At 34.8% G+C, this 17,779-nt stretch overlaps 1 protein-coding gene across 3 annotated transcripts in view; it reads left to right on the plus strand.

The window, feature by feature from the left end:
* Positions 1 to 17,779, plus strand: part of sema6cb (semaphorin 6Cb) — a 269,311-nt gene that overhangs the window by 30,579 nt on the left and 220,953 nt on the right. For all 3 annotated transcript variants that reach the window (XM_087285827.1, XM_087285830.1, XM_087285831.1), the window contains exon 2: positions 2,372 to 2,463. The gene's annotated coding sequence lies outside the window, so the exon portion shown is untranslated. The remainder of the gene's footprint in view (positions 1 to 2,371; positions 2,464 to 17,779) is intronic.

The raw sequence follows: 17,779 nt of genomic DNA on the forward strand, positions 1-17,779 counted from the left end.
GATCACTTGATTCATCAGCGAATCAACAGCACTTAACAGCACTCAAATTTTAGTTGGAAATGGACGTTTTTAAAATTTCAGTACCGAATTTCATTATCGTGATGACAAGTTACAACTGTAACTAAGTGCAAACCAACTAATATCAGACTCTTATATACTTTTAATAATGTTAGAGGTTTGATTTGCATTAGGTAGATTATAAACCTTACATTTTCATTGGGAGTGCTATTCTTTATGGCTCTAGTATTTTAAAATTCTGTTTTGTCACTTCTGATGTGGACAAACAAATTTGTCTTGTCACTGGAATCCTGTTGTGACACGTAAGGACACTGTGTAAGTATCTTCTCTTTACTCCGCTATAGTGATGACTGAATGTGTTTACTTCTCTGATGCATACAGTATGTGCAATTTATGCATGAGGGCGCCCTCTAGCCTCCAGTATGAATGAAACAAATAATACATTACCTGTGTGTTGGCAAAAACAACCTATTTTTGTTTTAACAAAATAGAAAAGACAGTACTTCTCTCAAAGGATAAAGTATTTTTAATCTCTAAGTGGATACTTATGAATAATTGTCAATTTTTTTCACAATAAATACTAGAGAAATAGCATTAACATTTTTTTTAAAACCCATATCACCCATCCCTAGCTGAGACGGAGTAAGACGGGGGATTTGTGAAGACTCGGGTGCTGTCAGTGAGGAGTTGGCTTGAGCGAGTGTCTCATTCTCGCACAGCAGATTGGAAGAGCAGATTGCGCTCTGAGATGCCCTGAGATTTGGGCAGCTTCCGATGGTGGATTTGTAGAGATTTGGTTCGAAATCTGCCCATAATGAATGTTAAGTGAAAGTGCCTTCATCATCATCTCAGCAAAGACATTGTTTTCTCTGAGCGCTCGTTCTGTTAGCTTTGGCCCGCTGTTTTGAGTGTCACAGTCCTGAGACGACAGTCTATAGCTTCATTAACTGGTATGTGGAGATCACACAAACAGACGTTTTATGAATGAAGGACCCATTTGGTTTGTCTGTGGGGATGAAAGATGACAACATGTTTTTTTAAGATGTGACAGAAACTGTGAAGTGAGGTTTTGGTGATTTATGTGGGTGTCATGGTAACAATTAGGCAATTTTTTAGGCTTTCGAAGGGATTTAGCTAAATAAAATTGAAATTTGAATATGGATCACATTGCACATGCTGTGATAAACTTAGTAAATATTTGTGTTCATGAAGTTTGAGTGTGGTATTTACACACCTGAAATCCTGAGGTGTGTGTGTTTGAACGGAAACAAACAACTGAAATGAGAAGTGCATATTATTGCTTGCCACCAGCCTTTTCGAAAATGAGAAATTTGTAGTATTACATTGCTTTGTAATATTTAATATTATTAGTACATTAGTTAGTTCATTTTACAGTAAAATAAAATATTTTATTATTGTACTAGTTAAAATGGTTAAATTAGTGGGAATTTGGTCTATAAAAACTCAAACTCGATTGTTAAGAGGATATTTTAACACAGACAAAGCAATTCATATACGATAAACATAATCTGAAACCCCTTTTTTTGCTACAAAAATCTGCTTAAATTATTGAAATAATTACAAATAAACCTCTTCAACTAAAAATAAAATATTGAAGACAAAAAAACTGAAGTAGTAATTTCTTGTACTAAAAAAAATTGATTTATTTAAAACTTTTACAACGATTTTCCTAGATCATTCGATTAATCTTTAATTTTTTAATGCAGATGAACTCACCAGCAAAGATATTTAGAGCTGTGTAGATGTATATTAATAGTTCTTCAATGTATCACAATATATTGCAGAAATATTGCATTTGGCATTTTTTCAATACTGTTCATTCAATGGCATAGAAGCACATTGTGTTTTTGGTTGTTGTGGTTTACTTTTACAAAGAAGCAGTTTCTTTTATTCAGCAAGGACACAACTTTTTTTTTTTTTTCAGTGACAGTAAAACCTTATTTAATAAAAGATTTTAAGTTAAATAAATGCAGTTCTTTTTCAACATAAATAATGTTTTTCTTTTTTTTTTCTTTGTTTTTTTTTTTCCAGAACACATAATCGTCATGCTACTTTGATTTTTCAAGGGTCATGTGAAACTAAATACTTCTATTTTCCTGTATTTTGGATCCATAAAGGCATGAATCATTTTTAAGATTTTACCAATCCCTGTAAACATTTGCGCATATTGTTGAACATGTGTGTTTCTACCTGTTTCTACCTAAACTTATATGCGAAAAGTGTGGTATAGAATAATTTTTTTTCTTTCACACAGGGTTGAATGTAAGCAATCAAAGCATGTGACTTAAAGCATGCGTTCATCGCTTATGAGCCTTGTTGTCTCTGTTTTTAGGTCGGTTGTGGAATGTCACAGCTTTCTCAAACATCCAGACCTTTATCCTTGCTCGTCTGCAGTCCTGCTGTCTGATTGGATCATCCTTCAAGGTAAGAACCAATGGGAAGAAGCTTACTTAACTGGTGAAAAGCAGCTTTATTCTGTTTTCTCCTCATGTCCTGCTCTTTTGATGAAATTTGCTCGGTGAAGTCAAGTTGAGCCTCTCTGAAGGACAACGACTTGATTTGAGAGAAAATTGAGATATCATCCGACTTCATTATTTTGACTGGACTATTCACCCGAGGCCATCACGTTGGGGACAACGTCTGTCGATTTTTAGAAGAATACAAATATGATTTAAAAAAAAAAAAAAAACTTCTGACAGTCTGTCACACAATCTGTTTAAGTCAAGTCTCACTGCAAGTAGGCGACAAACAATTGAAAAGTATCAGATTTGGAGAAAGGAAGGCAGATTTTTCCAATGCAAGAAAACAGAGAAACAAGCTGACAATAGAGATCACTTAGGAAAGGACAAAACAGATGAGACTTGATGTGAAGAGTGTGGAACAAAAAAAAAAAAAAAGCTTGAAATACACATGCATCATAGCGCACCTGTGCAAGGCCTTTTTACTCATGCCCCCTGTCTAGCCAGATATCCCTTAGAGATCAAGACACATCCGACAACGATGGTCTGAACGTGACAGGCTCTGTCGGCCGGCTGCAGGGAGCAGATGGCTAGCCAGATGCAGGGTCGCTTTTGACCTTGGGCCCCGTTGAGGGCTAAACATCATAGGCGTCCTCCGGCGATTCCACCTTTCCACCGCTCCATGGAGCCACCGCTTTGCTCTGACAGCTTATGGTTGTTTTATTTAGATGAGCCATATGGAGCCATTATGCGTGCCATCGTTTAGCTGATATCACTGTTCCCAGTGTAGTTTATCACCCAATGTGTATTCGAGTTCAAGTCCCCCAGACTGTCCATGACAGTGGAGATACGCCATTAGATATGACTAATCACATTCAGCTCTGCGCTCGGACAGAAAGAGGTGGCGGAATTATAATTGGGGTCAGCTGATGCAGGCTTGACGAAAGAGATCTTTAGTGAGTTAGAGATGCAAATGTTTATAAGCATTTGCATCTCTTCAGTTTATACCAGCTTCAGTTTATACCGAATTCTGCTGCATATCATGAGGGTATCAAAAATGGCAGGGTAGGGATTGTTTGCTTTTTAAGATTTGGTGGTATATTTGGTTGGGGATGTACAATTTAGCAAAACATAATCACTATTACTATTACAAGGGCTGCAGCGTCATTTTTTGTTACATTTAGGATTTGTAAAACTTTAACCTAAGTTTTAACCTGTTTTGCTAACATAAAAATGACAAGTAGCTAAAGTATACTTACCTAGTATTAAGTACAGTGGTCCCTCGCTATGACATGGTTCACTGTTCGGTGGCCTTGCAGTTTCTCTGATATTTATTTATTTATTTATTTATTTATTTATTTATTTAAAAAAAAAATTTTCGTGCAATTTGAAATGCTTTTTTTTCTAGAGCGCATTATTTTCTGCTGTCTGATTAGCGCATTCTGTTGTGCATCCTGACTGGCTGTAGACCATTGTCAATCAATCTCCTCTGTGCCGTGTCTCCTGTACAGTTCTATATGCGTTCAGCTTGCCAAACATAAATCTTCGATCGCTAGCAGTGTGACTCTGAAGTGCTGTACTGTATGTGTGCTAGTTTTCTCTCCACAATGTCGACGAAACATTCTGCACCATCAAAAGCACCTGCGGTAGCACCCAAAGGGCAGAAGAAGATGCTAACCATCGCACAAAAAGTTGGACTGTTCTGGACATGCATAAGGAAGGTAGAAGTACGCGGCTAGAGGGCGCCATTATGGAATAAATAAATGTTTTTGATCTTTGGTCTCATACTATAATACTGGACTTTTTTCAACAAAGGTTTAAACTTTGAGAGTGTTTAAACTAGAGAGAAAACTGTGAAAATGTTAATGCCTGTCTGAGTAAAGTTTATAAAGTGTCTAGTGAGGGGTTTTACAGCCTTAAAACACTTGTAATTGTAATAAATATTTAATAACATATATTAATTTTAATAACATTTAATAATTGTAAAAATTAATTCTGACGACTTTGCGGATTTCATCTATTGCAGGTTATTTTTAGAACGTAACTCCCAAGAATAACAAGGGACCACTGTATTTAAATTAAATGTGAAGGAAGGAAATTATCTTATATGGTAATAATAAACTTAATATTTACATCAAAATAAATCAAACTTTTCTGTGTGTACAGGAAAGTTATTATTATTTTTTTTCTTCATTTTAACACTCTGGGCTATACAGATATACTATACTATACTCTACTATACTATACTATACTATACTATACTATACTATACTATACTATACTATACTATACTATACTATACTATACATGCAGACTTTCTATTTGAATAGCTTTTTGTTGTAATAGCCCTTTGACATTGTGTCTTTAAGATTGCTTTTGATTGATCAATTTAGCATTTCTAAGTTCCATTCCATTCTATATAATGTTGTAGTTTGCACTTTTATGAACAGCAATTCTGTCCTTGTTTTCCGCATTGCGGAAATCCTGAGGCCCTAACTATAGTGTTTTGGCAGAATCAGTGGTTTCCATAACACATTTTTGTGATGCCGAACACAATAATTATTATTTGACAACAAATCTAAATAAATAATTACCATTACAATGTCTACAGATATAATCGACAGTAATCATATCGTCTACATCCATCAACCAGAATTATACCTCTTTATTTTCTCACCAAGGGCACTGTAGTGTTTCCATCAAAAGAGGGTCTGTTTACTAATGGCTTAATGGATTTTATCATGCTGTTACCAAGTGCAATGTCTAGCTATTTGTACTTAAAAAAAAAAAAACACTTTTGCATTGGTGGTCACATATTTGTGCCCTACTTCCTTGTTTTTATTCTCTTTCCATCTCAGTTTTTGTCAATAATTCATGCAGCATTCATTCAGATTTTCATCTTCAGTTCTGACAGCAGGGTGTGACATTCACACCACAAGCAATGCTGACAGACATTTTTTGGATCTCAGTACAGACATCGAGGCCAAGTTTTGCTTTTCCCGTTTTGAATCTTCATTCATGTTGATCAAAGTACGGTTCGCTTTCCGATCTCAGAAGAGAGCTAATCAAACGCTCGATGATACAAAAGAAAATATTGTTTTTATTCTCCCAGGAATATCTGATAGCTTTCTGGCAGCCTCAAAAACAGGAATTCACCGAAACCTCAGCTCTACCTGACAATCAGAGTCAAACGTCGAATCTGGCTCCACATTGTGTTTTCAACAAACACCCTTCCTCTCGTAAGAGGTTTATTTAACTACAGGTCAGCTGAATGGGCAGATGCCAGCAGAGGGTTTGGTCCACCATAGCTTTTTACTGATTTATAAATTCTCTCTCATGGTTTATCACTCTCATTAATGTCAGCACCTGCTGTAGCAGAGCTCTATCTGTCTGCCCGCAGGCCCTGCAGCTGTGCACCGAGCTCAGGCAAACTGCCCATCAAAATGCCCCCTCCACCCGTCTGATCCACCAATAAGCGTTTGGCTTGGATAGGTGAAAAAAAAAAACCTTGCTAGACTTAGATGCTGCTGTGTTTTTTTTATCATATTTTGTGTTTGCACATTCCAGGCATGTTGGCATGAAAAATTATTACCTTGATGTTGGCATGTATCTCTACCCAAATATTTTCATGTAATCACATTTTAGAAAATGTAGGCAGGAAACCTGGGAAACATAAAGCAGTATTTTATTTTAATCCAGAAAATTAAAATGTCTTGAATTTCACCTTCTTATGCATTTTTTTTCTATTTTCCTTGAAAACTAAATTTTTTGACACATGTTGGTAACTAGGGGTGTAATGAGCACAGTTTTTTTTAACACATACTGAGTTGAATTCTGTTTTGTAGTTTATGCTTTATTCACATTAGCAGCAACTTTGTAGCTGCCTGTCGCTCTGGGTGGCGATCTACTGCAAACGCAGGTCTTTGTAACTCTACAGCATAGAGAATACAACGGCTTCCGAGTAGGCAGAGAGGATTAAGTTAGCTCTACTGGTGCTCCTATTGGCTGTCGCTCAAGAATTGCATGAAGTTGAAGGATTCTTAACTTTTTCGCTGCACAATTAATCGTAAAAAGATTGCGATCTTATTTCGACCCCCTAAACGATCTTAATCCAGCATTTCTACGATTCTGTCAATCATATTTTGACAAAATCAATCACATGAAGCAATGGTGGCCGCACAAGTCTTCAAATTATTTTACATACGTTGTTCAGCAACGTGGACACCTACAAATGGTGTTGAAAGAGTCACATGCTGTATTTATAAGATATAATTCACCTCAAAAATGTAATTTCTTTCTTCATGCAATGTATTTGCGACCGCAAAATCACACATGACGTGAGCTTACCGTCAGCTGTTACCACAGGGAGGGCGGGCGCACGCGCCTCTGAATGAAGTTTACTTTAGTGAACAGAACCTGCATATGCTGTGAATAACAGCTAATAAAGTTGTAAATAACATTCAGTTTGTGGCACAGAATGATCGTTTGGGAGCCGCGGAGGAAGTGAACCGCTTTTAGCAGTGAAAATGAAACCGAAAGCGCACACAGTGTTACCAGATGTAGCTGACTGATTCCAGTCCAAAAAGTATCGAATACCCGACAAAATGCAAAAATACCCACTCAGTCTTCTGTATTCATGAAAATCACGTCAGTGACAGATTTTAAGCAGAAAATTACAGATTGTAAGCACATGTCTCAAACACAATAATTCAACATCAGAATTATCATCAGCATTAATGACCAGGACAAATCTAAAGTCTGTTCAAGTCCACCATTCTAAGTCTATACAAAATTTTGCATTTTACCAACAGTACAGCTGCACAAAGCCTATTGCTGTTTTACCACGTTTTAGAATAACAACAATAATAGCCCACTCATATTAACCTTTATTTTATATCTACAGAATCAGGAGAAAATAGTGATCTTTATTTTAGGCAAAAAAAACAAAAACAAAAAAATACCACTATTGTCATTTTAGCCAGAATCGTGCAGCTCTACCACCTGGTCGCCAATGGCTGCTGTCGCTCCTGTAGACAAGGTCACCGGAAGTCGCTCGCTCTCCGTTGAAATAAACACTCCTCACAGAAATGCCAACTGAGCCGAGGTTCGAAACAGCGACCTTCTTGCTGTGAGGCGACAGCACTACCTGCTGCACCTCTGCTTAGCTCACTGTTTAATATGCCGACATTCTTTAAAATCCGTTCTTTTGTGTTCCACAAAGTAATTGCCACTTTAATCTTAATGAACAGAGTCAGAGACACTGGGATGTAAAATATTCCCATAAGTTGTCAGGATTTCTCAAAGGGCATAGTGGCAACTCATCCGGAAAGTTTGAAATTATCACTGAGAAACTTTCAGAGAACTATAGGCTTCTCTTGCATCAGCGGAGGTCATGGTTCAAAACTACGAAAATAATGAAAGCAGTGTGCAAAAATTACTTAATACAAAAGTAGAGGAACATCAAAGCTCTAAAAATCACATTTGTTAAAAAGCATGCGATGATCTTAAGTCCTTGGTTTCTTTGGCTACTAAGCATTTTGTTACTTATCAGCATTTTACAGTGATGATGTGATGGCTTCTGTGGCATTGTGGTTGACTTGGAATGTTTTGCTTTATGCAGTGGCTTTGATGATTTCTCATCGAATGTAGTTTGCAATATACTCTTAAAGCGGCTGCATGAGCTTCTGACCATGAGCTGAAGTTTAAATGTAATTACAGCTGGGCATGATCCAAAACGCAGTCGAGTTGACATCTGAAGGACTGAAAACAAATAAAGGCTCACATCAAATTGTAGGTGGTGTTTGATGGCTATTATTACAGTTTATTGTGGACTAGCTAGATATTAGATTCAAGGGGGCTTTACTTCTTAGAGGTTATGTGTTGGCCAGTTTTCCTTAACAAAATCTGCACTTGGGTTTTGCAGCGTTTTATTTTTCCAAAAACACAATTACTGAATACTTTTTCACAAAACTGAAATGCAGTAATTATGAATGCGTTGTATACATTATGCACCCAAATATTTCTCTATTAGCAGCAAGGAGTTCTTGTTTTGCTTTTGTGCATAGCTGAAACTGTTAAAAGCACAAGCAAAGTGTCAGGAGAAGGAGGAGAATTGGGGGATCTTGGACCAAACCAACCCCCCCCCCCCCCCCTTCTTTTCTTATACACAAATTGGTTTCTTAGGACCCGACGCTGCATTACATTTTGTTTGTGCACTGTGTGTGTTTTCTGCTGCCTTTAGTTTGTCTGTTAATCCATCAGCGCTGGCATTGCGGGGGAAAAGCTTGCACATTTGGAGCCAGGAAGCACCTCCTGGCTCATCTGTGTCCCTTAATCCTGAGAACAGCCATGCTGGTGAGATTGCAGGCCCCTTGGAGTCTCTCCTTCTGGAGACTTCAAAGTCCGGCATTGGCGATTTGGAAGACAGGGAGGCAGAAGTCTGCAGGACGCCTTCACGCAGGTCAGCCCAAATCTTTAGCTGAGAGGGCCTGGTTCAGTACAGGTGGAGCTCAGGTCTGGGATGAGGGAGGGAAAGGTGCTGTTAGGCAGATGGAGAGGGATTAACCCCCTCCGCCAACATAACCACCACCTATCTTTGAATTATGAATGTCCTGTCTCTCTTCATCTCAATCAGCTTGAATACAAACCTCTTGTGGACCTTAGTATTCGTCTTTAAAACTTTCTGTCATTTAAACACTTTTACTGTTACTGTACTTTATTTGTACTTTTTTTCATAGACAATATAGGAGAAAAATATTTAATAATATTAATAATAATAATAATCACTGTACCATTTGAAAACAACTGTGTTTGTTTATTCTCACAGTTTAACCTTCCCATTCTGAGGTAATATACAAGATGTAGGGCTGCACAATATATTGTTTCAGCATCAATATCGCAATGTGATCATTTGCAATAGTCACATTGCAGGATATTTAATGTTTAGTCTGTATAATTGCATGTGTTTTTGATGCTTGTAATTGTATAATGATCTTAAAAGCAACAAAAAAAACTTACTTTGATTAATTTTATTGAATTATTTTTATCTTTCAGTTACTGTACTATTCTAATACGGTTAGACTCAGGAAATGATACAATGCTATTTTAGTTGTATATTTTTCTTGTTTGTATTTATTGATTGCTATGCTTGAAAATATTCACAACACATGTAAATACAGAAATGCACTGCAAATTGGAACGGGCCGGTATAAGATTCTGACGGTATGATAACCATGGATAAAAATATCACAGTTTCACGATTTCACAGTATTGTTATACTGCTTTAAAATATATTATTTTTAAATGTCTGGGTAAAAAACAAATTCTCCCCATTTAACACAATATAATATATTTTGCGTAATATTTTATAATATTTGGGAGCAGTAAACATCTTAGGCTAAATAATTCAAATGAATCATTGACTTCTGCTGTCTTTATTGGTTTCAAAAACACAAATTTCTTTACTATTTAAAACAGCATTTTTGGATATATTTTCTGCTGGAGATACTGTTGTCCTAAAAAAAAAATTAATAAAAGTAATATCTTGCATATACCAGAGGAACAGTATAGCAGAACATTTTGGTAGTTTTAAAACCTTGACTTTTCCAAACTGCAATATGCCTTGAAAGTGGTTATCGTCCGATGATTAAAAAAAAAAATAATAATAAATAAATACAATTACAACAAAAACAGACCACAACAAAAATGTGTCTGGGGACTCATTGTTTATTAGATTTTATGGGGATGCAAATATAAACATTAATTAATAAATTTCTAACTAAACGTGCATTAAAACACATGCAAACAAAGAAATGTACTGCAAATAACACAGACAACAACGGAAATGTGTCGCGGACCTCAAAAAGTTTATAGATTGTTTGTTAGATTGTATGGAGAGGCATTCCCACTGCAGAATCATCCTAATCAATCTAACATTATAAATTCTTTCCAAATAGAGATATTATGTCATCTGGTAAAATTGTATTTCTATCGCAATATATATATATATATATATATATATATATATATATATATATATATATATATATATATATATATATATTGCAAAATGAAAAAAAAAAAAAACATCGCAATGTTAAATTTTGTCCAATATTATGCAACCCTTATAAGAGGACACATTTTTTCAAGCAATAAATCTGTAACCTAAAACCTGTTTTTTAAAACGGAAAAAAAACAACAACAGCAACAACAAAAAAAAAACATAGTTTGAACCTTTAGTACCTGGTGAAAAAGAAGGTTTGTTTTAGATCTGTGGATGCACTGTGGTGGCCATGTTTGAACCAGTGTTGTGTTCAGGGAGGCAGAGCCTCCACAACCGCTGCTGTGAGGATTCACAAACACAGAGGAGTGGCGAATTCATGAAAATGAAACGAACGAGGTTAATACAGCCTGCTTTATGCAGAGGTCCTTGAGGATGACATTTGTTGTGTTGCACAAAAATGTAAATGAAGAGGAAAGCCATGCTTCAAGACGTCTCTGAGGGAGCAAAGCACTGTGTTCACAGAAGAAGAAAAAAAAACAGCAGATCTGGGATCAGATTCCTCCTTGTCTCCTATAATCACAGACAGAATAGACTACAAAGCCAAATAGATCCAGAAATATCTTTCGTATAATGTTTCGTATTGTTCCAAACTTCATTAATATGACACAATATCTAATTCTCTCCCTCTGTCTTTGTTGAATGTATCCATTATTTTGTCTTCCTTGGCTTACTTTGATGTCTGAGCTCTTGCAGTATGTTCTGCTTTACAGGCTTAGTCCTGCCAATGAAATGTGACCCAGGCCCAAACCATTGAAGAATTGAGCATCAGCCCTTTAGATGCCAGATCTGTCTGTCTCAACAAAGACAGAAAGGGAAGAAGACAACTCATCACTAATCACGTTCTATAAAGGCAATTAGCTTAACGTAGCTGTGGCGTCACGGCTTTGGCTCACTTTGGAGATGTAAACTGCCCTACTGTGATTTACCTCAGACTGTGAGGACACCTTGGTAATTTAACTTGGCATACTTTTCAAAAGTTGAAGTAAACAACTCTTGTGCTCATTAACTTTAGTCTTGACCTCGGTTACGCAATGGACTCTTAGGTCTTGCTGGAGATATGTGTCTCTCTCTAATGAGTCAAAACACTGTATATAAATTCAAGAACTTACGAAGCTAAAAGTTTGAGGCATTGGTTTCCATCCAAAGATGCAAATTAGATTCATACACAAAACTGCAATATTGCATAAAACGTTTGCGAATAAAGCACCATCCAGGATTCCATCCAATGAGTCAAAAATAACAAAATCACTTCCTGATAAACTGGTGGCAGGTATCCAAAATAAAAAATGGAATTTGCTGCGGTACGTCAATCCACTGTGTACCTTTTTTTTCTTATAAGATAAATTACTCTTGCCTCAGAAGACAAAGGCGCAATAAGGAGCGCTGTTCTGGGAGATATACTGTAATAACTACTTTAATGACAGACTTTGTGTAACAGATTTTAGAATGATCAAAACAGCATTTCAGACATTTACAATGTGATAGATCTGCTGATTTGTCCAATAATGCCATTCCAAATACACCCAGTTTTGTTATCACATTATCTGTTGAAACAAAAGTTTAGCATAATATATATATATAATGAAATATACAATTATATTATATATTATGATATATAAAATATATTATATATATACAAATTTTTTTCCCTGTTGTTTTTTCCCCCCTGTTACATGGTATATAATAATAATTAATATTAATAATAATAATACAAAAAAATTAAATAAATAAAAAATAACAAAAAATTCAATAATAAATTAATAGATAAACAATTATTTAAATAATAAAAATGATTAAATATCATTTTTTATTAAATAATAAATTATTATTTATACTATTATTATTAAATATCAAATTATTACATTATTAGATAAATATTAAATTATTATTATTATTATTATTATTATTATTATGCCAACATCTACATATATTTTAAATAAATATCTCTTCTTTATGCCTTTTAAATAGTACTTTTTGATTATTTTATTAGTTTTCTTCCATATCTCAACAGTATGCATTTTTAATATGAGATTTTTTAGCTTTTTATCAGCCATATAATTAAAATATCTATTCTAATAGAAGTATCATAATTGTAATATTATATTTAATCTTTATACAAAGCACAAAATAAAATTATATGCCTGCATAATATTTAAAGGTTTTTATAAGTTTTCTTGTCATGCATGCTTAAGGACGAAAGATCACAAAAAGAAAAGACACGTAAGACTCAAAGAATTGTGATATTTCTGGTAGGAGAATATAGCAGGATTCCAAAGCTTGCTGCAGTTTTTCACGGTGGGTGCATTCGTGGATTTTTTAGGGCACAAACATTTCTCTTCAACATCACAATCTGGTCAGTGGAACAGCCTCCTAAACGACTGCCTCTCAGGGCAGTGAGCTGCTGAACTAAGGAGCACAATGGATCCGTGACAATGAAAGTGACGTATCTGGATCCTTTCCTTCACTTTTAATTCCTCCCTCACTCTCTTTCTCCTTCATTTGCTCTCAAGTCATTTGTCTCATTACTCTAATTTAACAGAGCACTCCGCCGTCGTTGTGGGGGAGGCCTGGCTTATTTAAAGGCCTGATTGGAATAAGGAGATGATGGTGGCGAAGGAGCCATTTATACAAGATGAGAAGGAAGGTGGTCTCGGCTATTTTGAGTACCAACCCATGCCCACAAAACCTGCCAATTAGCTTAAGTGGCCTCCCAGCGAGCTGGATTAGTCCTGTACTTTCCTGAAAGAGTGAGAAAAGCACTTTCCTTAACAACAAAAAAAGTGGCAAATTTGGTTAAGCTTCCATGCTGTAATTGCAGGTCTGGTTGCAAAATAGCATGTTACATTACAGACACCCACATACAGACACGTTTTATGTTGCACTAAAATGACTCCTTGGTTAAGCTGTGCAACGCATTTTTCTTCTTTTCTACCTGTTGGGTTGAATTGCACTCTTGTTCTGCCAAGCTCCCTTTTCTTTGCTTTTTTTGTTCCGCTCCATTTATTCTCACTTTGGCCATGTTGTTTCTCTTTTAGGGGTGCTGCATCTTAAAGGGGTTGTTCACCCAAAGATTACACATAATTAAACAATTACTCACCCTCAAGTGGACTCAAACTGATGTTTGCTGTTTGTCTAAAGTATTTATTTAAAATGAGCTAAAATTACACAATTCTTGAGTTTTTTTGGGGGAAGAAAACGTAATTGTTTTATGATCAATTCACTTAAATTTGTAAAAACTAAAGTTACTTTGTTGTCCAAACATAAATCGATTATGTGGAACCCAGCATTTTTTTACAGTGTGATACCAAACCATTCTAAGATATTTTGAGGAATGTTGGAAGCTGGAAGCTGTTGACTTCTAAACACTTTAAAAATTAAATGACAAAACAAAACATTCAAGACCAGTGTTAGGGATACAGTGCTATAAGTAAGAGTGTTACTTAATGATATTACTTTTCCAAAGTAACAAGTAATATAATGCATTACTTTGAAAAATAGGTAATATTATTTGAGTTACTTTTAAAAAAATTAACGGGAGTTTTTTTTACCTACATATTACGGAATAAAAATTACCTTAGGTTAAATCACATACTCAATTGCCCCTTTCACACATACAGACCTTTCCAGAAAATTACCACCAATTTTCCGGAAAGAGAAGTTGTAACAGTACCAAAATTTGCCGGAATGCTGTGCTGTGTGAACGCAGAAGGAAGATTGCCGTAAAGAGCGCGTTCACGTCTAGAACGTGCTGACTTTGCTGAACACTCAGTCGCACTCACATCCATGCTGTTTATGAAGATAAAATCCTTTTAATATTTTTCCAGACACATTTAGCTGCTACATGTTAGTCAGATAATGTTTCTATGTTCTTTCTTCATGCCAACTGTGTAAATAATTATTGATAAGAGGCTTATGATAAGCCATTGTTTGTTTACCTTCAAGTTCGGCTTCCTTTAGTTGCTTGACGCGTCACGTGTGAATGTGAAGCAGCTGGTGAGAGCCAGCACTTTATATGTTTTTATGGAAGTTGTTCACAATACTTATCCATCCACAGAGTTTGTAATGTAGTCAAATGTTTACAAACACAAGCACTGCTGTTAAGAGGTCATTTCTGGTTAATGATGTTAGAATTTACCAGTATTTTGGAATGGATGTGTGAATTGTCTTTTCCAGAAAAATTCTGTAATGTGAACAGCGCTTTTTTTTTTTTTTTTTACTTACCGGTAAAGTTGTTCTGGAAATTTTCTGGATATTATCTGTATCACTGTTTGAAAGGGGCTAATGAGAGAGCGTGCTGCAAGGTATCAGACAGTCTACTCGCACCCATCATCATCATCAGGTCTCTTTTTTCACAGCAGATAAGTCATTCTACTGTTCCAGTAACTGAATATCTAAGAATATGGGTTTATTTAGAGTCCGAGGCAGTATGTTAGCTCTTATTAAAGTCGCAAACCGTTTCACGACAACTCCGTTCAATTTAATGACCAGTCTACCTAGAAGATCCATTTAAAACAAACTATTAATTCGCGAATCACCCATCATCAATACAGACAGTCAGAATGGAAGTTTGTATTTTTATTAAAGATGAATTTTGCTGAGTTGTTTATACAATGAAGGCTGTACAGGATAATTTAACATTTAATTGTTTAATTTCTGTATGTGAATAGTGGTAGACTCCTCGAATAAGCATAATGCAGTTTATTTCACTTTTATTTTTGGCTCTATTGTATTCTATCTATATCTATGCTTTCAATATACAGTATGTTGCAGAAATACAAAATATTGCAATGCCAGATTTTTCCAATATTGTGCAGCACTCAATACTAGCAGAAAAACATTTATTTAATTTTGTTCCACTGTTTTCATCTGTGCTTTAATTCATTTTAATTTGTATGTTTTTTTGTGTAATTTTGTTTATGTTATGCTCTCGCCTTCAGAATTATCTGTTTTCATCTGTGCTTTAATTCATTTTAATTTGTATGTTTTTTGTGTAATTTTGTTTATGTTATGCTCTCGCCTTCAGAATTATCCAATCAATATTAAATCACAAATTATTAGTCATCTTGTCAAATGATGCTTATATCGCTTTATATATTGCAAAAAAACAAAACATCGCAATGTTTGTTTTTCCAATACCGTGCAGCCCTACTTTAAAATGAAAATAAGTTAATCGGGTTTTAACTGAATTTATGTTCTACAAAATTTAACTTTATATATTTTTTTAGTCAGTGTGATTAATGTAAGTTGAGGTGACTAGAAAAGTTTATTAGGTTCCATTTTAAAAAAATGAGGCACCAAGGATATTATTTACAGTATACTTCAGAAAAAAATGCTATGGAAGTCAATGGCTACCAGTTTCCAACATTCTTCAAAATATCTTCTGTTTTGTTCTGGAGAAGAAAGAAACTCAATCAAGTTTGGCACAAGAGGGTGAGTAATTGATATTAGAAATGAAACTATCTCTTTAAAAATAGCTGTTGATTTGTTTCCATCTTGTACATGTGAAATGTTGGTAAAAGTTTTGACCGGATTCTGACAAAAAAGTGGTTCCCACAGTCTTGGCGCCGCAGGCAGGACAGACAGCGTGTATCGATCAGGGTGTAAAGTGGGGTTTCGCCGGAGATTAATACTGTGCTCAGCAGAGCTCATGAAGTTGTTAACGTAATGTGGAAAAACCAGTGTGATCAGCCATATTGACAGCGCAGGGCAAGGCCACTGATTAAGTAAGTGAAGTGTATCTCACAAGCTCACTTTGGTTCCCACATCCACACTACATCATGTTTCCCTCTAAAAAAGCATTTTGTTCTGCCCTTGTATAAGCCGGTGTTGGGAAGTAAAAAGAACTGAAAGTAGCAGCACTACTAACTTTTACATTATTGAGTAGGCTGAAAAGTAGTTCACAGAGCCATTTTTGCTGACAGGTAGAAGTGAACATGATAAAACCGTAGATATTTTCTAACATATTTTAAAACATTTTGTGGGAAAAAAATGTGTTTTTCAATTATATATATTTTTAACATCAATTGATTTTCTTTGATGTCATATCTGATTTTTTTGTGCCATTTGTATTAATCTATTTAAATCTCACAACAACAAAATATAATAAAACATTTATTAAAAGTATCTTTCAAAATAAATTTAAATTTAGGTAATGCTGATATTAGCAATACTTTTATAATATTTGAGTAGAAGTCAAAATTAGTAGCCCTTTTGTTTTTTTTTGTTTTTTTTTTCAAACATTTCTCAAATTATGTTTAACAGAGCAAGGAATTCTTCACAGTATTTCCTGTAATATTTTTTTCTTCTGTAGTCCAAATTGCGGCCACAATAGAAGCAGTTTTTTACATTTTTAAAAAACATTTTAAGCTCAATATAATTGGTGCCCTTAAGCAATATGTTTTTCGATTGTTTAAAGAACAAACTATTGTTATCAAACCAATGTAATGATTTGCTCAATTGCCCTGACTTGCCTAATTACCCTAGTCAAGCCTTTAATTTGCACTTTAAGCTGAATACCAGTATTTCTTTTGTAAAATCCAGTGTTTCTTTTGTAGAAAAAAAAAAAAACAGCAAAATACTGTAAAAGCGTTGTGTCACTATTGTGCAGGATATGCGCAAGTCTAAAATGAACTGAGAGTATCTGTATCTAGGCATGGGCCAATAAAAGATTCTGACGGTATGATTACCTTGAATAAAAATATCTCTGTTTCACGATATCACTGTATCATGGTATTGTGATTACTGATCAAAAATATATTCTTTTTAAATGTCTTGGTAAAAAACTAAAACTTTTTTCCCTTTTGAACACTTTATTTTGTTTTTTGAAAAATTTATAATATTTTGGGACAGTAAACATGTCAGGATAAATGTCTTCATTATTCACAAAATCACATTTCTTTACAATTTAAAATGGCATCTTTGGATACTTTTTCTGTTGAAGTAAATAAAAAATCTTACGCATACCAACGGTATTACAGTAAATTTTGGTTTTGGTTTTGGTTTTAAAAACTTGACTTTTCCAAACTGTGGTATACAGTACCTTAAAAATGATTATCTGTATGTTCTTTTATTTAAAGAAGTACATATGTTACTAATGCAGTGAAAAACTGTTAGTTAATTACAATCATGTATGGCATACAAAAACGCCTTTAATTAATAGGATTAAAAAAATAGGAAAGGGGGAAAGTAATTTTTTTTTACTATTATTATATTTTTTTAC

This window comes from Danio rerio, chromosome 16 (genome assembly GCF_052040795.2).
Source record: "Danio rerio strain M-AB ecotype USA chromosome 16, GRCz13ab, whole genome shotgun sequence".
NCBI classification, from domain to species: Eukaryota; Metazoa; Chordata; class Actinopteri; order Cypriniformes; family Danionidae; genus Danio; species Danio rerio.